Source organism: Sphaeramia orbicularis, chromosome 16 (genome assembly GCF_902148855.1).
Source record: "Sphaeramia orbicularis chromosome 16, fSphaOr1.1, whole genome shotgun sequence".
Lineage (NCBI taxonomy): Eukaryota > Metazoa > Chordata > Actinopteri > Kurtiformes > Apogonidae > Sphaeramia > Sphaeramia orbicularis.
This window is the reverse complement of record NC_043972.1, coordinates 22,049,998-22,064,076: the sequence shown is the minus strand read 5'-3', so window position 1 is coordinate 22,064,076 and position 14,079 is coordinate 22,049,998.

Here is a 14,079-nt window from a genome sequence, read left to right as displayed (position 1 = left end):
GATCCTCTTGCAGAAATACTAACATTAAAGCATGAAATAAAAACCTGAAATTGGCTTTATTTACAGCAGAACCTGAAGCTCTATTAAACTGTTTCAACACACGCTATGGTCTAAGAATCATTATGTCAAAAAAAAAAAAAAAAAACTGACTATACGTCCAAAAGTATGTCATCCAATGTTTGTAACTTAAGCCTGAAGAGAACCACATATGAGTCTAAAATTATGTGAAAACTAAGAATGTCTGACATAGATTTTCATCCCAAACATCAGCATGGAAATTCATAAAAACAGATTCACACACTAAAGGAATGCTACCTACAGGTACTTTAGAGTTTGTCCAAAAGGCCTTTTAATTCAAGAGGAATCTTTAGAAACTGTTCAAGTTATGTTCCATAGAGTTAGAGCTACCATTCTAGGAACCAGGTGTGGACACAAAATGGGTCTTGAATCTGTTTTTATGCAGTTGCCAGTTGAAAGAGATAAAATACATTTGAAAAATGTGCTGATATGTATGTATAATGTCCCACTCTGAATATTGTTTAACATCTTTAACATTAGCTAAGGGTGGAAAAGATGTTACACTAGACCCTGTGAAACGCTGCCATTTGCCTCTTGGGTCTCATGCTGGAAAAGTTTGACTTAAACCTGTTCCCAGATCTGGGAACATTCAGTGAATGTTCCTCAGAGGTACTGTAAAGGTTAACAATTAACCCTCTGGGAATGGTAGAATCAACACATCTTTTTAAAGACAGGGTTTCTGCAGGTATCAGCAAATCTAATTTATTGCTTTTTAATGCCACTTCAAACAAATTTAATGTCCATGTCGAACTACAGATACAGTTTTATATATAGTTTATGACAGTTTACCGTTGACAGGCTTTAACCAGATTCTGAATAGTTCCTCCTCTTATCACTTCTGCTGAAACTTGCCTTTTCCCATTTTTTCGACATTTGCTAATATTCCCTCCACTCTTTCACCATGGCATGAACATGCTCACAGCATGTTGCATTCCAAGCATCTGGTGTTGTGACTTTGTGTATCTGCCATAAACAATAGACAATGAAAGGGTTCCGCCTGCCAATCATCACACTATACTTCCAATCAAAATTATTAAATGTTTATGTAATCAAAATAAATCGTGAATAACAATGTTTTTTTCCATAAAGTGTATTTAATTTTTTAATGCCTCTGGACATTGAATTTAATGCTTTTTAATACCACTTAAAGCCTTAATTTTCACAAAATCTATTTAATGCTTTTTAATGACTAACAGAAACCCTGAAAGAACATATTTAAAGGTGTCTCCCAGTGACCCCCAATAGACCTGAATGAACCTGGATTTTAGGGACCTGAACCTGTCCAGGTGTTCCCAGATGTTGTCCAGCAGTGGAGTGGTTGTACTGATCAGATCCCAGTGGGTGTGGGTGTGTGGGTGTGGCAGGTTAACAGCCTAAAACACAAAGAAACTTTACAGAAAACAGAAACAAAGCTGGAGATCAGCGTGACAAAGTTTACAAACAGTGAGATAGTGCAAACAGAGTGTGTGTATGTGTGTTTGTGTGCTTCCAGTGTGTGTAAGTGGGAGGACTCTCTCTCTCTCTCTCTCTCTCTCTCTCTCGGTGTCTCTCTACCTTTGCTTCGGGCGGACCCGCTCTTAAACTCTGTCAGTGTCTTCTCGTCGTCCGTCGCTCTCCTCCCGTGTGTTTTCGGTAATTTTTGGGGGGACCAAACCTGCACAGATGGCGACTAAGGTAAGAGGACTGAACACGAATCGATCGCATATCGATCAGTTAAAATTGATTTTAAAATACGGACATCGGTTCGACGGAAATGAGCGGAAACACCCGAGTGATTCGTGATGTTCGTATGAGTGACAGTGGACAGATTTGAACACGGTGGAAGCAGCTTTGGCGTGATCTGTTTGATCCAAGTGTAAGAAGTCACAGGTATAAGTCAAGGTTTATTGATTATGTGGGTGGATTTTTGCATTTTCGTGTCATGTTTTAAGTAAAACTGAAAGCAGCTCTGAATGCTCAAGCCAAAATTACACTAGTAATAGATATAAAACTGTTGAACTTCCTTTAAATGCCCTGGATTTCAGTGATAGTCATGTTTTCATGTTGCAGTTGTAAGCTGTAGTAATTATAAATGATGCCTCAAGCAGTTGGCTGTTTTAACAACAATGCAGATAAACTGTAAAAATAAATAAACAAACAAACCCATAAATATATTTAAAGCATTAAACCATACATAAGCAACTAGATCACATCGTAACTGGTTAAAACTGGTTGACTAAATTTAATACAAATGGTAATGTCACCAAAAATGCTCCACCAAAGATCTGTTTGTTTGTTTGTTTGTATTAAATGTGGTTTTTTTGAGTACAAACCTATTGACACGTTTTTAGTCTAAGTGCAGTGTTTGATTTTCTTCTTGGGTCTCCTTCATCTTTACTCATACAGAGACAATTTACCTGAAGCCAAGGGGCGCGGTTCGACTGGCCTGGATTTGTCATTTCACTGTCATTTTACTGCAATGCTCCAAACACCTTCATCTACAACTTCTACCAAACATAGCTTTAATTATTATAGTGTACATGAGCTGTCAACGCTCCATCTTTACCAGCTCTACAACACAAAGACTGACCAATCATTAACATAAATATAGTGGCCAACTAGCAAATAGATAATAACATAACATTAGCATAAACAAAAGTGAGTCACAGCTTTAAACATAAGGTGCTGTGCAAATACCCCTCGGCCAGAATAGACAGACGATAAAACAATTACAGTACCCCTTCAGCCAGTTGGTCAAGGGATGAAAACTGTAAGGGTAGCTAACTTTAACAAAACTCCTCCTTCTGCAATAAATGATAAGTGTATCAGCTAACTAGCTAACCACATCTGCAGCATTGATAAGGTTTGGTGGCTAACTAGTTAGCCACCATTTTTAGCATTTAAAGTATAGACAATAGAGGATAAAATTATTACTTTAGCAAAGAAATGCTCATGTTAACAGACCACAACTTTAACTTTAAATGTACATAGCGCAGTTAACTTTCATATAGCTTCCTCCAATACAACTTACATGAAGCACTTTTAGTAATTTATAAGCCATCAGTATTCCTCTTAAGCATTTCTTGGCAGAGGCTAATCTTGCTAACCTTCAGCAAAGTGATGCACAGCTTAACAAACTACAACTGAAGCCTTTTCTAAGAGGTTTACTAAGAAGCTCACCATAACTCTGACATTAGTTTAATATATAGCCCTGACTTTAGCTTTAACAAAACTGTACAGGATACCTAGCTGACCATGACTTTAGTCGTAGCTAAAGTATAGCTGATCCCTAACAAGCCATTGCTTCAACAAACATTTGGTTTACAAAAATGTACAGTTTAATAATAGCTTACCTAACTAATATGTATTTTACAGTGTTTACAGCCTGTAATTTGTCAGTGTTCCATTTTCATTATTACGCTACTGCTATAGAGGGCTAACTAGCTAACCATGACTATAGCACTCTAGCTAATGACTATCTTTATCAACTTTTGATAAAGAGTTTCCAACCATGACTTTAGCATTGACAAAAGATATAGTCTGAAAAAATATAATTTTAGCCCTTAAATAATTGCACAGGCTAACTGAGTTCCCTTCATTTAATTTACTTAATGGTAGAGGGCTAATCACAACTCCTGTCTATCAGTGAAAGTGGTGTTATTTTAGATTTAGCCTTTAAAACAAACATTATCTCTTTAAAACTCTGCTGTAATCTCCAAGACAGTCTCTAAACATTTAAGTCAGCTGTCAGTAACAGAAGCTGAGGTGTAAATGCCCAGTAAAAACAAGGTGGCATGTGCAGACAAAGCATCAATCTGTATCAAGATGAAAACAAACAGTCAAATTGTTTTGTGGTAGTTTTTGATGAGGATATTAGTTTGGGAGCAGACTACAGCTTTGCAGCCACCGCCCTCTTTCTCAACAACAGCCCTGATCTCATTCAGCTGTTTCACTGTATGCTCAGACTAAATCAGCCCAGGCATTAAAAACTATCATCATTTTCCTGCCATGACTATCACTGTTTAAAGATAACGCCCTACTTTGTTAAGTGTTCCAACATTTGACTCTCTTTGGCTTGGAAAGCGTTGTGGATTTGAGAGTGCTCTACAAATCTGACAGATATGTTGAGTATTGTGCCAGAATTTGGGATCAAGGGGTCAATAACAAAAGCAGGGAGTGCCTCTGAAATATATCATATGTTTTTCATTTTGTGTTTAATTTTAATAGCTTTCTTGTTCAGAGATTTTTTTTATTTTTTATTTTTTATTTATTTTCTTTTAAGTCAAGGACATAATCTCACAACACCCCAAAAAGGTCTTCACATTAGCCTTAGGTTATAATGACTTTAATCCATAGTCTGTAGTTTGTTTCTGTTTTTGTCTGTTTAGTGTATTGAAAATTTGGACAGGGGTGCAACAGAATATGTATCTAGCAACTGAAATAAAAGTAAAATCTTGTTTTGTTTTGTTTTGTAAAGAACTCAGTTTTCTGTTGGACAAACTGTCAACTGATTCTCCACCTACAAAGTAAACATTGAGTACTACTGGTAGTGTGCCTCAGCAGCTGTTAACATTGTATTTTACTTTGATTACACCAACTGCACATTCTGCATTTACGAGGAAAACACAGTCAACAACCACCCCTGTTGTGCCCAACAAGATCTTATTTTTTTGCCAGCATTTCCGTTGCTAACATTTGGTAACATCTGCTTATAAAGTATTGTCCTTAGCCAACATGTGTTAGCAACTCTGGTCTCACAGACTTAGATCAAGCATTCAGTCATTAATCCTCTGAACCCGCTTTATTCTTACTAGGGTCACAGGGGGTGCTGGAGCCTATCCCAGCTTCCTATGGGTGAAGGCAGGGTACACCCTGGACATGTCGCCAGTTCATCACAGGGCTGACCTATAGAGACAAACAACTAATCGCTCTCACATTCACACCTATGGGCAGATTTAACTGTGCAATTAACCTATCAGTGCATGTCTTTGGGTGGTGGGAGGAAGTCAGAGTACCCGAAGAGAACCCACGCAGACACGGGGTGAACATGCAAACTCAACACAGAAAGGTCCCTGGTTGGAATCTAACCCTTCTTGCTGTGAGGTGACAGTGCTATCCACTGCACCACCGTATTGCCCTTAGATCAAACATTTCTCTAAAAATATTCAGTCAATTTTTTTGTTGTCCTGCCCCTTTTGTCCAAATATGGTCACCTTTGGCTCAGAACAGCAATGATGGTGATGGCTAAATGGAAACTACAGGCTTCAAAACAACGGTTCAGAAACCAATGGATGACAGAAACTTTTGTGCCCTTCTCTAGCACTTAAAATAAATGTCATCTACATTTAATTAAATTAATGTTGTCTTAAGTTTTGTTCATTCTAAAACAAAAAATAACATTATTTGGTACAAAATATAGGTTTTTTAAAGAGTGAAGTAGAGTGAGAGTGGTACAAATAAATCGTGGAGTGTCTAAAATATGGTCTCAATGAATTGTGATCTTAAGCAACTGTGGCTCAGTTGGTAGAGCCGGTCATCCAGTGACCAAAAGAGTCGGTGGTTTGAATCCTGCTCTGACTGTCCACATGTCAAAGTGTCCTTGGGCAAGGCACTGAACCCTAAATTGGTCCCAGTAGGGCCTGGCAGCACCTTGCATGGGCAGCAGCCGCCCACTGGTGTATGAATTGTGTGTGGAATGGGTGAATGTGAGGAATTGTAAAAGCACTTTTGGGCACCATTAAGGTGTAGAAAATGTGCTATATAAGTTCACCCATTTACCATTTAACTACATTGATTTGATAATTAAAGCCTTAATTACACCTATCCCAGCTACCGTCAGACAAAGGTTATCACTGGACTGACATAAGATACAGACGAACAACCAGACAGATTAAACTTTTAAATTGTTATCTTGTACTTGGATAAAAACATCTGTTACTTTTTATTTAATTATTATTTATTAAACTTGTCTATTATCACTTTTTTTATTTTAACTTTTGGTCCCACAAATCTTCACTGTAACGCTCAGAACTTAAGACTTAAGTAAATCATTAACTGCCAATTCTTCCACTTAACTGGAGATCAAAACAATACAAATAAAGACAAATCTAACCGCTTATCATGGTGCATTCTGATTGGCTGCCAAACTGCAATGCAGCCAATTAAAACAAAGACCCTGTGTTAACATAAGGAGTTGCCAGGTGAAAAAAAATAAAAAAGGGTTCCACCTTCAAGATAATCAGATTGTTGTGATGATAATCTTCCAGCATAATTAGCCTACATATATTTCTTGTTTTTTCATTTGGTAAAGTTTGAACTAAAACCACAGGTCATTAGGGGCATTCTGGGAAGTGTAGTCTGTTAAACTGAAAAAGGCAGCACCCATTCTGCAGAGTAAGACGTCTTCTACTCTCATGTTTTATTTATCAGAGATTTGGTTTTCCGGCTGTAAAAATACCGTTGTGCTCAGACTGGAGACGTCCAACGCTGCTCCAGATTCCAGAGATTCCAGCTGAGGGAGTGTCTGCAGCTGGAGACAAACATGTGGAAACCAGAAACACAGTGCAGACCCATGTTTAGGACGCATAGTCTGAGGGTCTGGGGTCTTAAAGCAGGGGTGGAGGCATCCCAAGCAATGTGACAAACATATCAACTGAAACTCTACAGACAGGGCAGGAGCCGTCAGTCTGTATCTACGAACACTATTGTAGATTCTTTTCACATGACCTCAGTGTCTTGTAACAATCAGGACCGTTTACACTGAGTGCTTTAAGCCCTGAGAGGTTATTGAATAAATTAGCTTATTGAAAAGAGATGATAAGTTTCTAGTTTTAGTTTTAAACGCATTTAAGGGGAATTATCCACTATTTTTATTTTATATCAAGAGAACAAGATGAAAGTGATGTAAAAGACACAGGACAAAACTATATAGAAGTTGCAACAAGACAAAACTGGATAAAAGGAAAAAAACAAGATGAAAATGACACAAAAAAACACAACAACAAAAAACAATGCAAAAGATGCAACAAGGCAAAATAATATAAGTGATACAAAAAGATTAAAATGGCATAAAACACACAAGACACAAGCAATACAAAAGATACAACAAGATAAAAAGTTGTTCCTAATTTTCTTGTCAACTGCTTTTTTGCTGATTTCCTCTCCAATAATTAAATCAATTAAAGAATGAGCACAATTTGCCTTCTTACTCTACGAGATGAAAATGACATCAAAGACAGCTACTTGGGTTTTAAATTCCTCTTTATGGTCAGAGCATGACAAACAGAACATCTCACAAATCTAGAGAATGTAGAACATTCAAGACCTTTAAATGATAAAATGTTAGGTCAGTATCAAAATGTACATGAAGTGAAACGAAACACTGAAATATTTTATCTAAAAATGGGACAGAGGACACTCTGAAGATGAAATTAAATGTTTTTTTACTGCACAGTCACACAATTTATTGAACTTTTGTTGCGCTAAACCTTCACTGTAACACTCTGAGCTTAAAACTGAGTAAATACAGAAGAATTTGATGTTCTGAGCTGGGAAATGTTCCTAATCCTGGGTGTGGTGTTGTGCATTGATTGTGGATTTTTGTGTGTTTTCTCAGTACTCAGACCTGGAGCTGGCCATCAACTCACTGGTCACAGAGTTCCACAAAGCAGCCGACAATGGCCCGACCATGAACACCACCCAGTTCCAGACCATGGTCTCCAAACAGCTGCCTGCATTCGCTAAGGTACCGTCCACCAATCACAGCACACCCACCCACCCACCCATAACACATTTAGTCCCGTCAACCCCCTCTCCTGCTGCAGGTTCAGACCTGCTTCCAGGCCTGTTTGTTCAGTTTTTACAACATGCAGAGCTAAAAAGAGTAAACCTGCCTCCAGTGAAAGCATGCATGTATTATCCTCTGTCAGTGTCTTAGTCGTTTATCTCATGTTTGTGATTAGTTTTGCTGTTAAGTGTCATGTGCGTTGTATATTACTGCTGTACATGTTACAGTATGCTGGTTGGAACTCCCCACAGTCCAAACGTGTGCATTTAATTACCTTTTTCATCAAGCAAAAATGATAATTTAGTCCATTTTGTCGCAGATTGGACTGATAAGCAGCGGTTTTTCATGTTTGATAAGCAACATTTTGCAAAGTTTGAGCATTTTACTTTTACTTCATTTCAAATATGTAAATAATATGCATGTACAGTATGTACAGAACAAGTAATATAAATAATATTCTTCTTCTGTCTACTTATCTTATGTTATCTTAAAAATGACTGAAAATTGTCAATTTATCATCAAAGTATTTGTAGATTTATGTGTCTGTTTAGCTGATATTTCAATTAATATTAATGTATTATGTTCTATTATCAAGAGGAGTTCCAATTGCTTTCCTTTATTAAAAGTGCAAAACTGTAATCTGAAAAGGAACTAAAGCTGATAAATGTAGTCGACGTATGAAGCTGTAGTAAAATAAAAATACGGGGATATAACGCCTCTAATCGGATTAGTAGGCGTTGTACTGATAGTGATGAAATGTATGTGATGAAATATGAAACTAACTTAGTGTGAAAGAACTGATTCATCAAACTGAAGATGAGTCTTCTCCTCTGCTGCCCCCTAGTGGTCACAGGCAGACGAAAACACTCATCACTTTGGATTGGAGGACATGACCACAAGATTTAACACAATCCTAGAAAAGAAACTGTCATAAAATAATCTGCATGTTGATGCTGAAGTATTTATGCTACAGACACATTTTACAAAACAATAAGACACTTTTGATTTACGATAGACAAGCTTTTCACGTCTATATGAATGGTGCTTTTATTTAGTCCAGGCATTGGTTTCTGATTCATACTGTTTCTACTGCTCACATGGAACTGTAGGATCTTTATGCATATTGTATTGGAGTATGTGTGAGTGGGAATTCCCCGGGTTTTAATCTGTGTGGGGATATTATCAGCACTCTAATCATCTCTTAAATTAATGACTCACATCAACATACTGCACTGAAGAAGATAATAGTCCCAAGAACTCACTGACTTCAGAGCTTGCTGGAAATTTCATACCTGAACCCATCATCAGCAACGAGTTATCACAGCTGAACACAATCTTAGCATGGACAAACTTGATATTTAATTGGAAAGAACTACTATGTGGGCAGAAGTTTCAGTTTGTTAAAAATTGCCAGTTTGATTCTGTTATGTTCAACAGGTTTTCCTTCTTTGGCTGTAAAAAATGACAGCAAAAACATAGTCACACTGTGGAGATAAATAAACTCACACAGTGTAAAGTGGATCTGATTCATGTGATGCTCACATTCCTGATCATCTGTTTTTTTAGTGAAGATGCTCCACACATCATCCTTCAGTTGATCATCTTCATCTGTGGTGATACTAATAAACATGAAATGTGTCCTTCATTGTCACATGATGTTGTCTCAACTTGATGAGATGATGTGTTTATTTGCAGAAAGCTAAAAAAAAAAAGTGCTGAAAACAATTAAATGTTGCTTTTTTCCTGCATAATATTCACAGCCTGTGGTGAGTACTCATGTCTTGACAAACAATGATTCGAATCCACACAGACTAAATAACCTGGTTTGCAAAGATAGTGCATCTTAACAAAAAAATGAAAGAAATAATTCTGGAAGTAAAGTTTACGATGCATTAGGTAACACTGTAAAGATCTGCAAATGTTGATATTTTTATCTCTAAATGCAAGTTACTCCCCACAGCCATCAGACCATGTACATGTGCAGTCACGGTGATGTAAATATATAAATGATATTCATTTCATTTTTAATTCTAATTCTTTATTTATATAAACACTTATATAATACCAAATGTGTTATTTTTCTCTTTATATTTTCATTTTTTCCACTTGTTTGTGGTTTTTTCTACCTTTTTCTCTGCACTTGCTTGTATTTTTGCTGCTGTAAACTGTGAAATTTCCCCATGGTGGGATAAATAAAGTCTTATCTTTTCTTTTCTTACCTTATCTTATCTTTAGTTCAGTGGAAAAGCGTTGGGGAATGCAGATGAAAGTCCTCAGTCGTCAAACAGTAGCAAGACAAAACCAACGTAAAAGAAATAAGATGAATTGATGTGAAAAATGTGATATGACAAAAAATATGTAAAAATATGTAAAACAATGCACAAAAAAGAGCCTTTCAGACACAACAAAGTGTATTTAATTCAACATTATATTGAGGAGGATAAGCCTTTATGGTATTTCATGTTGTGTTTTTGTGAATTCAGGTCTAAAGGAAACATAAATGGATGCTTTGGGTTTGAACCACAGTGTCCGATGATGACGGTCAAGTTTTCCATGGTTGGGTTTTGGCTGCCGGTGCTTTGTGAAAGGCTTCATGTCTGATGTAACTGTCCCCAGTGTTTTCCTCTAACTGTATCCATGTGTATGTGATGACTGACTCTGTGTTTCCTGTTTGCAGACGGTGGAGAATGAGGAAGGTCTGGGTCAGGTCCTGCAGCAGATGGGGGTCCAGAGCGGTCAGGACATCTCCTTCGAGAACTTCTGGAATCTGATCAACAAACAGGCCGTCGGGCTGTTCGACACCACACACAAAGACAAGAGCATCAAGTGCAACTGTGTTCTGCAGTGAACCTGAACGCACCACAGGGGGTGCTGTGGGACCAGAACCAGGACCGCCAGGCCCGGGAACACAGCAGAGTCTCACTCCTCAGTTAGTTTATGAAGCTGTTAGAGTCTGCATGTATGGAGGACCAAAGAGGATGCATTAAAATATATATAAATATATCAGTTAAACAAGTCAGCCCAGATAAAATAAAGAAATAAACACAAAATACTCAAATAATTTCGGAATAATTAAATAAAAGGTGGAAAAGAATTATTGAACTAAACCAAGAAAGAACTCAGAAATCAAAAACAAATATGACAACTAAAAATCTTGGCTAATTACCATAATTTGTAATTTTACATTAAGTTAGACAGAAGTTAATTATTAATGATTTAAAGATATTGATAAAATGGCTAAATAATCTAAAAATAAATCCCTAAAATGTTATCAAATGTAGAACAAAACAAGTTAAAGCCACATTTTAAGTCATATTTCCACATTTAAATATAAAAAATCAACCAGATCTATTTTATGTTGTTTTTTTATTGATACGCATTGACATTTCATCAAATATTTCCAATGATGTTTCAAATTCAGAGAAATCTGTAATATTCACTGAATCGTCTATTTTCTTTTATTAGAATGAAAAGACATAATGTGAATGAACGACATTTACCTTGTCTGTGAACATGACCTCTACCATATCACAAAAACAAAAACTCCCATGATTCCACACTGTGTTATGCTGCTTTTAATAAATGAGAATAATAAATCCACAAAAGACAAATAGTAAGAGCAAAACTTCTTATGGCATTTGTTAACAATATCCAATAAATAAAATGAATTTAGATGATATTACAATTTACAAATAGCATTCTGCAGGATAACAAGATTATTAAAAAAAAAAAAATCTCCAAAAACAGTAAGTAAATGTATTAGTATCTACAATGCTGTGATCCCCTAGACACAACTGTGTGGTGGCAAAATGACAAACAAATGAAAAACTAATCAAAAATGTTATTTAAAAAAAAAAAAAAGAAGAAATGCACAAATACCTAAAGAAAAAGAATAATCTAAGACGTGAAGTAATGAAGTAAATGAGTAATTATACCTATGCAACAATGAAATATAATTCAAGGAATTCATAAAACATGAAAAATCGATTGTACAAAAATACACATTTCAAAATTATTTCTTGATAAGTTTTTTTTTTTTTTTTACTGTTTTTCCACATTATTTGCCTGTTTTGCTCATTTTTGTCACCTTTGGTCCTCTGTACACAGATTCAACTTTCTTGTGAATTAAAAGGAAAAGTGACTTTTTGCTGAATTTAAACAATGTTTTAATGAATGACTGCATGTTTTTTTTGGTTTGTTTTTTATATAGAAATGATGACAGAAACATCTTTTCTTTCAGACTTAGACCTTTGTGAAATATAACCCTTCATTATTATACATGTGATCATCTCATCATTAAAATGTTTTGATACTAACAGTCTGAATGTTGCGTTAAACCTTCTCATGATGCAGTTAATATGTGAATAAAGTTGTTTCCAGTTTTGATAAAAACCATTCAATGTTTGGTCAGTGCATTTTTTATTAACCTATTAAAGTGCATATGGGAGGTATAATAGTGGAAAAAAGTTTTGGAATAACAGAACAGGGAGGAGGAAGGAGACACAACAAGCAGCAACAGAAAACTTGCTAACTTTTAGTAGCTGCTGGTAACATGTATTTATTAATATCAGGGTTCCTACAGGTTTCTACGAGTTAAATTTAAGAATTTTTATGACTATTTAGAACAGAATTCAATGCCCATTTCACAGCCATACTGGCAAAAATGCATGACTCCTAGAATTTATGAAAATGTACTTATTTCCTCCAATGCCTTGATTCCCACCGTTCCAAGTCATTTCTCACTGGTGGCTGCAAAGTTAGAGATAATTGGTTCCTAATTTCAATATGAAATGTCAGGTTGGAACAGCTGGAACTGAGTAGACTAATGTTACTTTCTTTCCAGTCTGGACATTTAACAGACACATTTACTCACAATACAGCAAACATGTTTATGGCAACATAACTTAAGACCTACCATTTAAAACCTTTTACAGACTTTTTTTAAGGTATTAAATGCAGATTTGTAAATTCAAGACTTCTAAGACTTTTTAAGACCCCACTGAAACCTTGGAATATAAATAGAATAACAAAAATACAAACAGTTAGTACATAAATCACATTTCTTCCTTCACATTTATAATGAGACAGTATCTCTCAGCGGTCCTAAACCACACCTGAACCAAATCAGTTTTCCTAAAATTCTTCATAGTTTTTCAACTGAAACAGCTAAACAATTAGAATATAGATGTAATATCCATCCACGTACACAGCTTATGTATGAAATACAGGGGTTGGACAAAATAATGGAAACACCTTCACCTCAAGATGATAATGCCCCAATCCATACAGCTAGAATTGTTAAAGAATGGCATGAGGAACATTCTAATGAAGTTGAGCATCTCGTATGGTCAGCACAGTCCCCAGACATCAACATTATTGAGCATTTATGGTCAGTTTTAGAGATTCAAGTAAGACGTCGATTTCCACCGCCGTCGTCTCTAAAAGAGTTGGAGGGTATTCTAACTGAAGAATGGCTTAAAATTCCTTTGGAAACAATTCACAAGTTGTATGAATCAATACCTCGGAGAATTGAGGCTGTAATTGCCGCAAAAGGCGGACCTACACCATATTAAATTATATTTTGTTGATTTTTTAAAGGTGTTTCCATTATTTTGTCCAACCCCTGTATATGGACAATGATGAAACCATAAATAATTCATTTTGCAAACACACAGCATAGTTTCAGTCAGATGTCTTTCAAAAGTCTCATGTCCCATCCTTTGTCTTGGTCTATACCAGTGTTTCTCAAACTGTGGGCCTGGCCCCCAGGGGGGATGCGAAGGGGGGGCATGGGATCACTCCTGGGTGTTTTTTTTTTTCTTCAGGTTAGAACATGTAGCAGGAGGATCTAATGTTTTAGCGCTGGAGCACCATGGACTTATTTTAGGGATGTACACCAAACAAATCTACTGCCATGGTGATCTGTCACTAGACTAGACAAAGAGTTAAGGTTTGGACAATGGACAAGGATTGGACTGGAAATGAAAAATGTGCAATGTTTCTGTTTTTGTACAGTTTGCACTTTAAGGTTCTGAGATGTGCAATGTAAACAGAACCACTGCAGCCACTGATATTGTTTAAATGTTTATCTCTCTTACCAAAATTAGTTTGTTGTTCTAAAAAAAAGTAACTTTATTGTCATAGTTGTAAGACTGAGAGAGTTTATTTATATTATTCACGCAAAAATCAGTTATTTTTAATTTGCACCACAAATTATTAAAGGAAACACAAGAAAT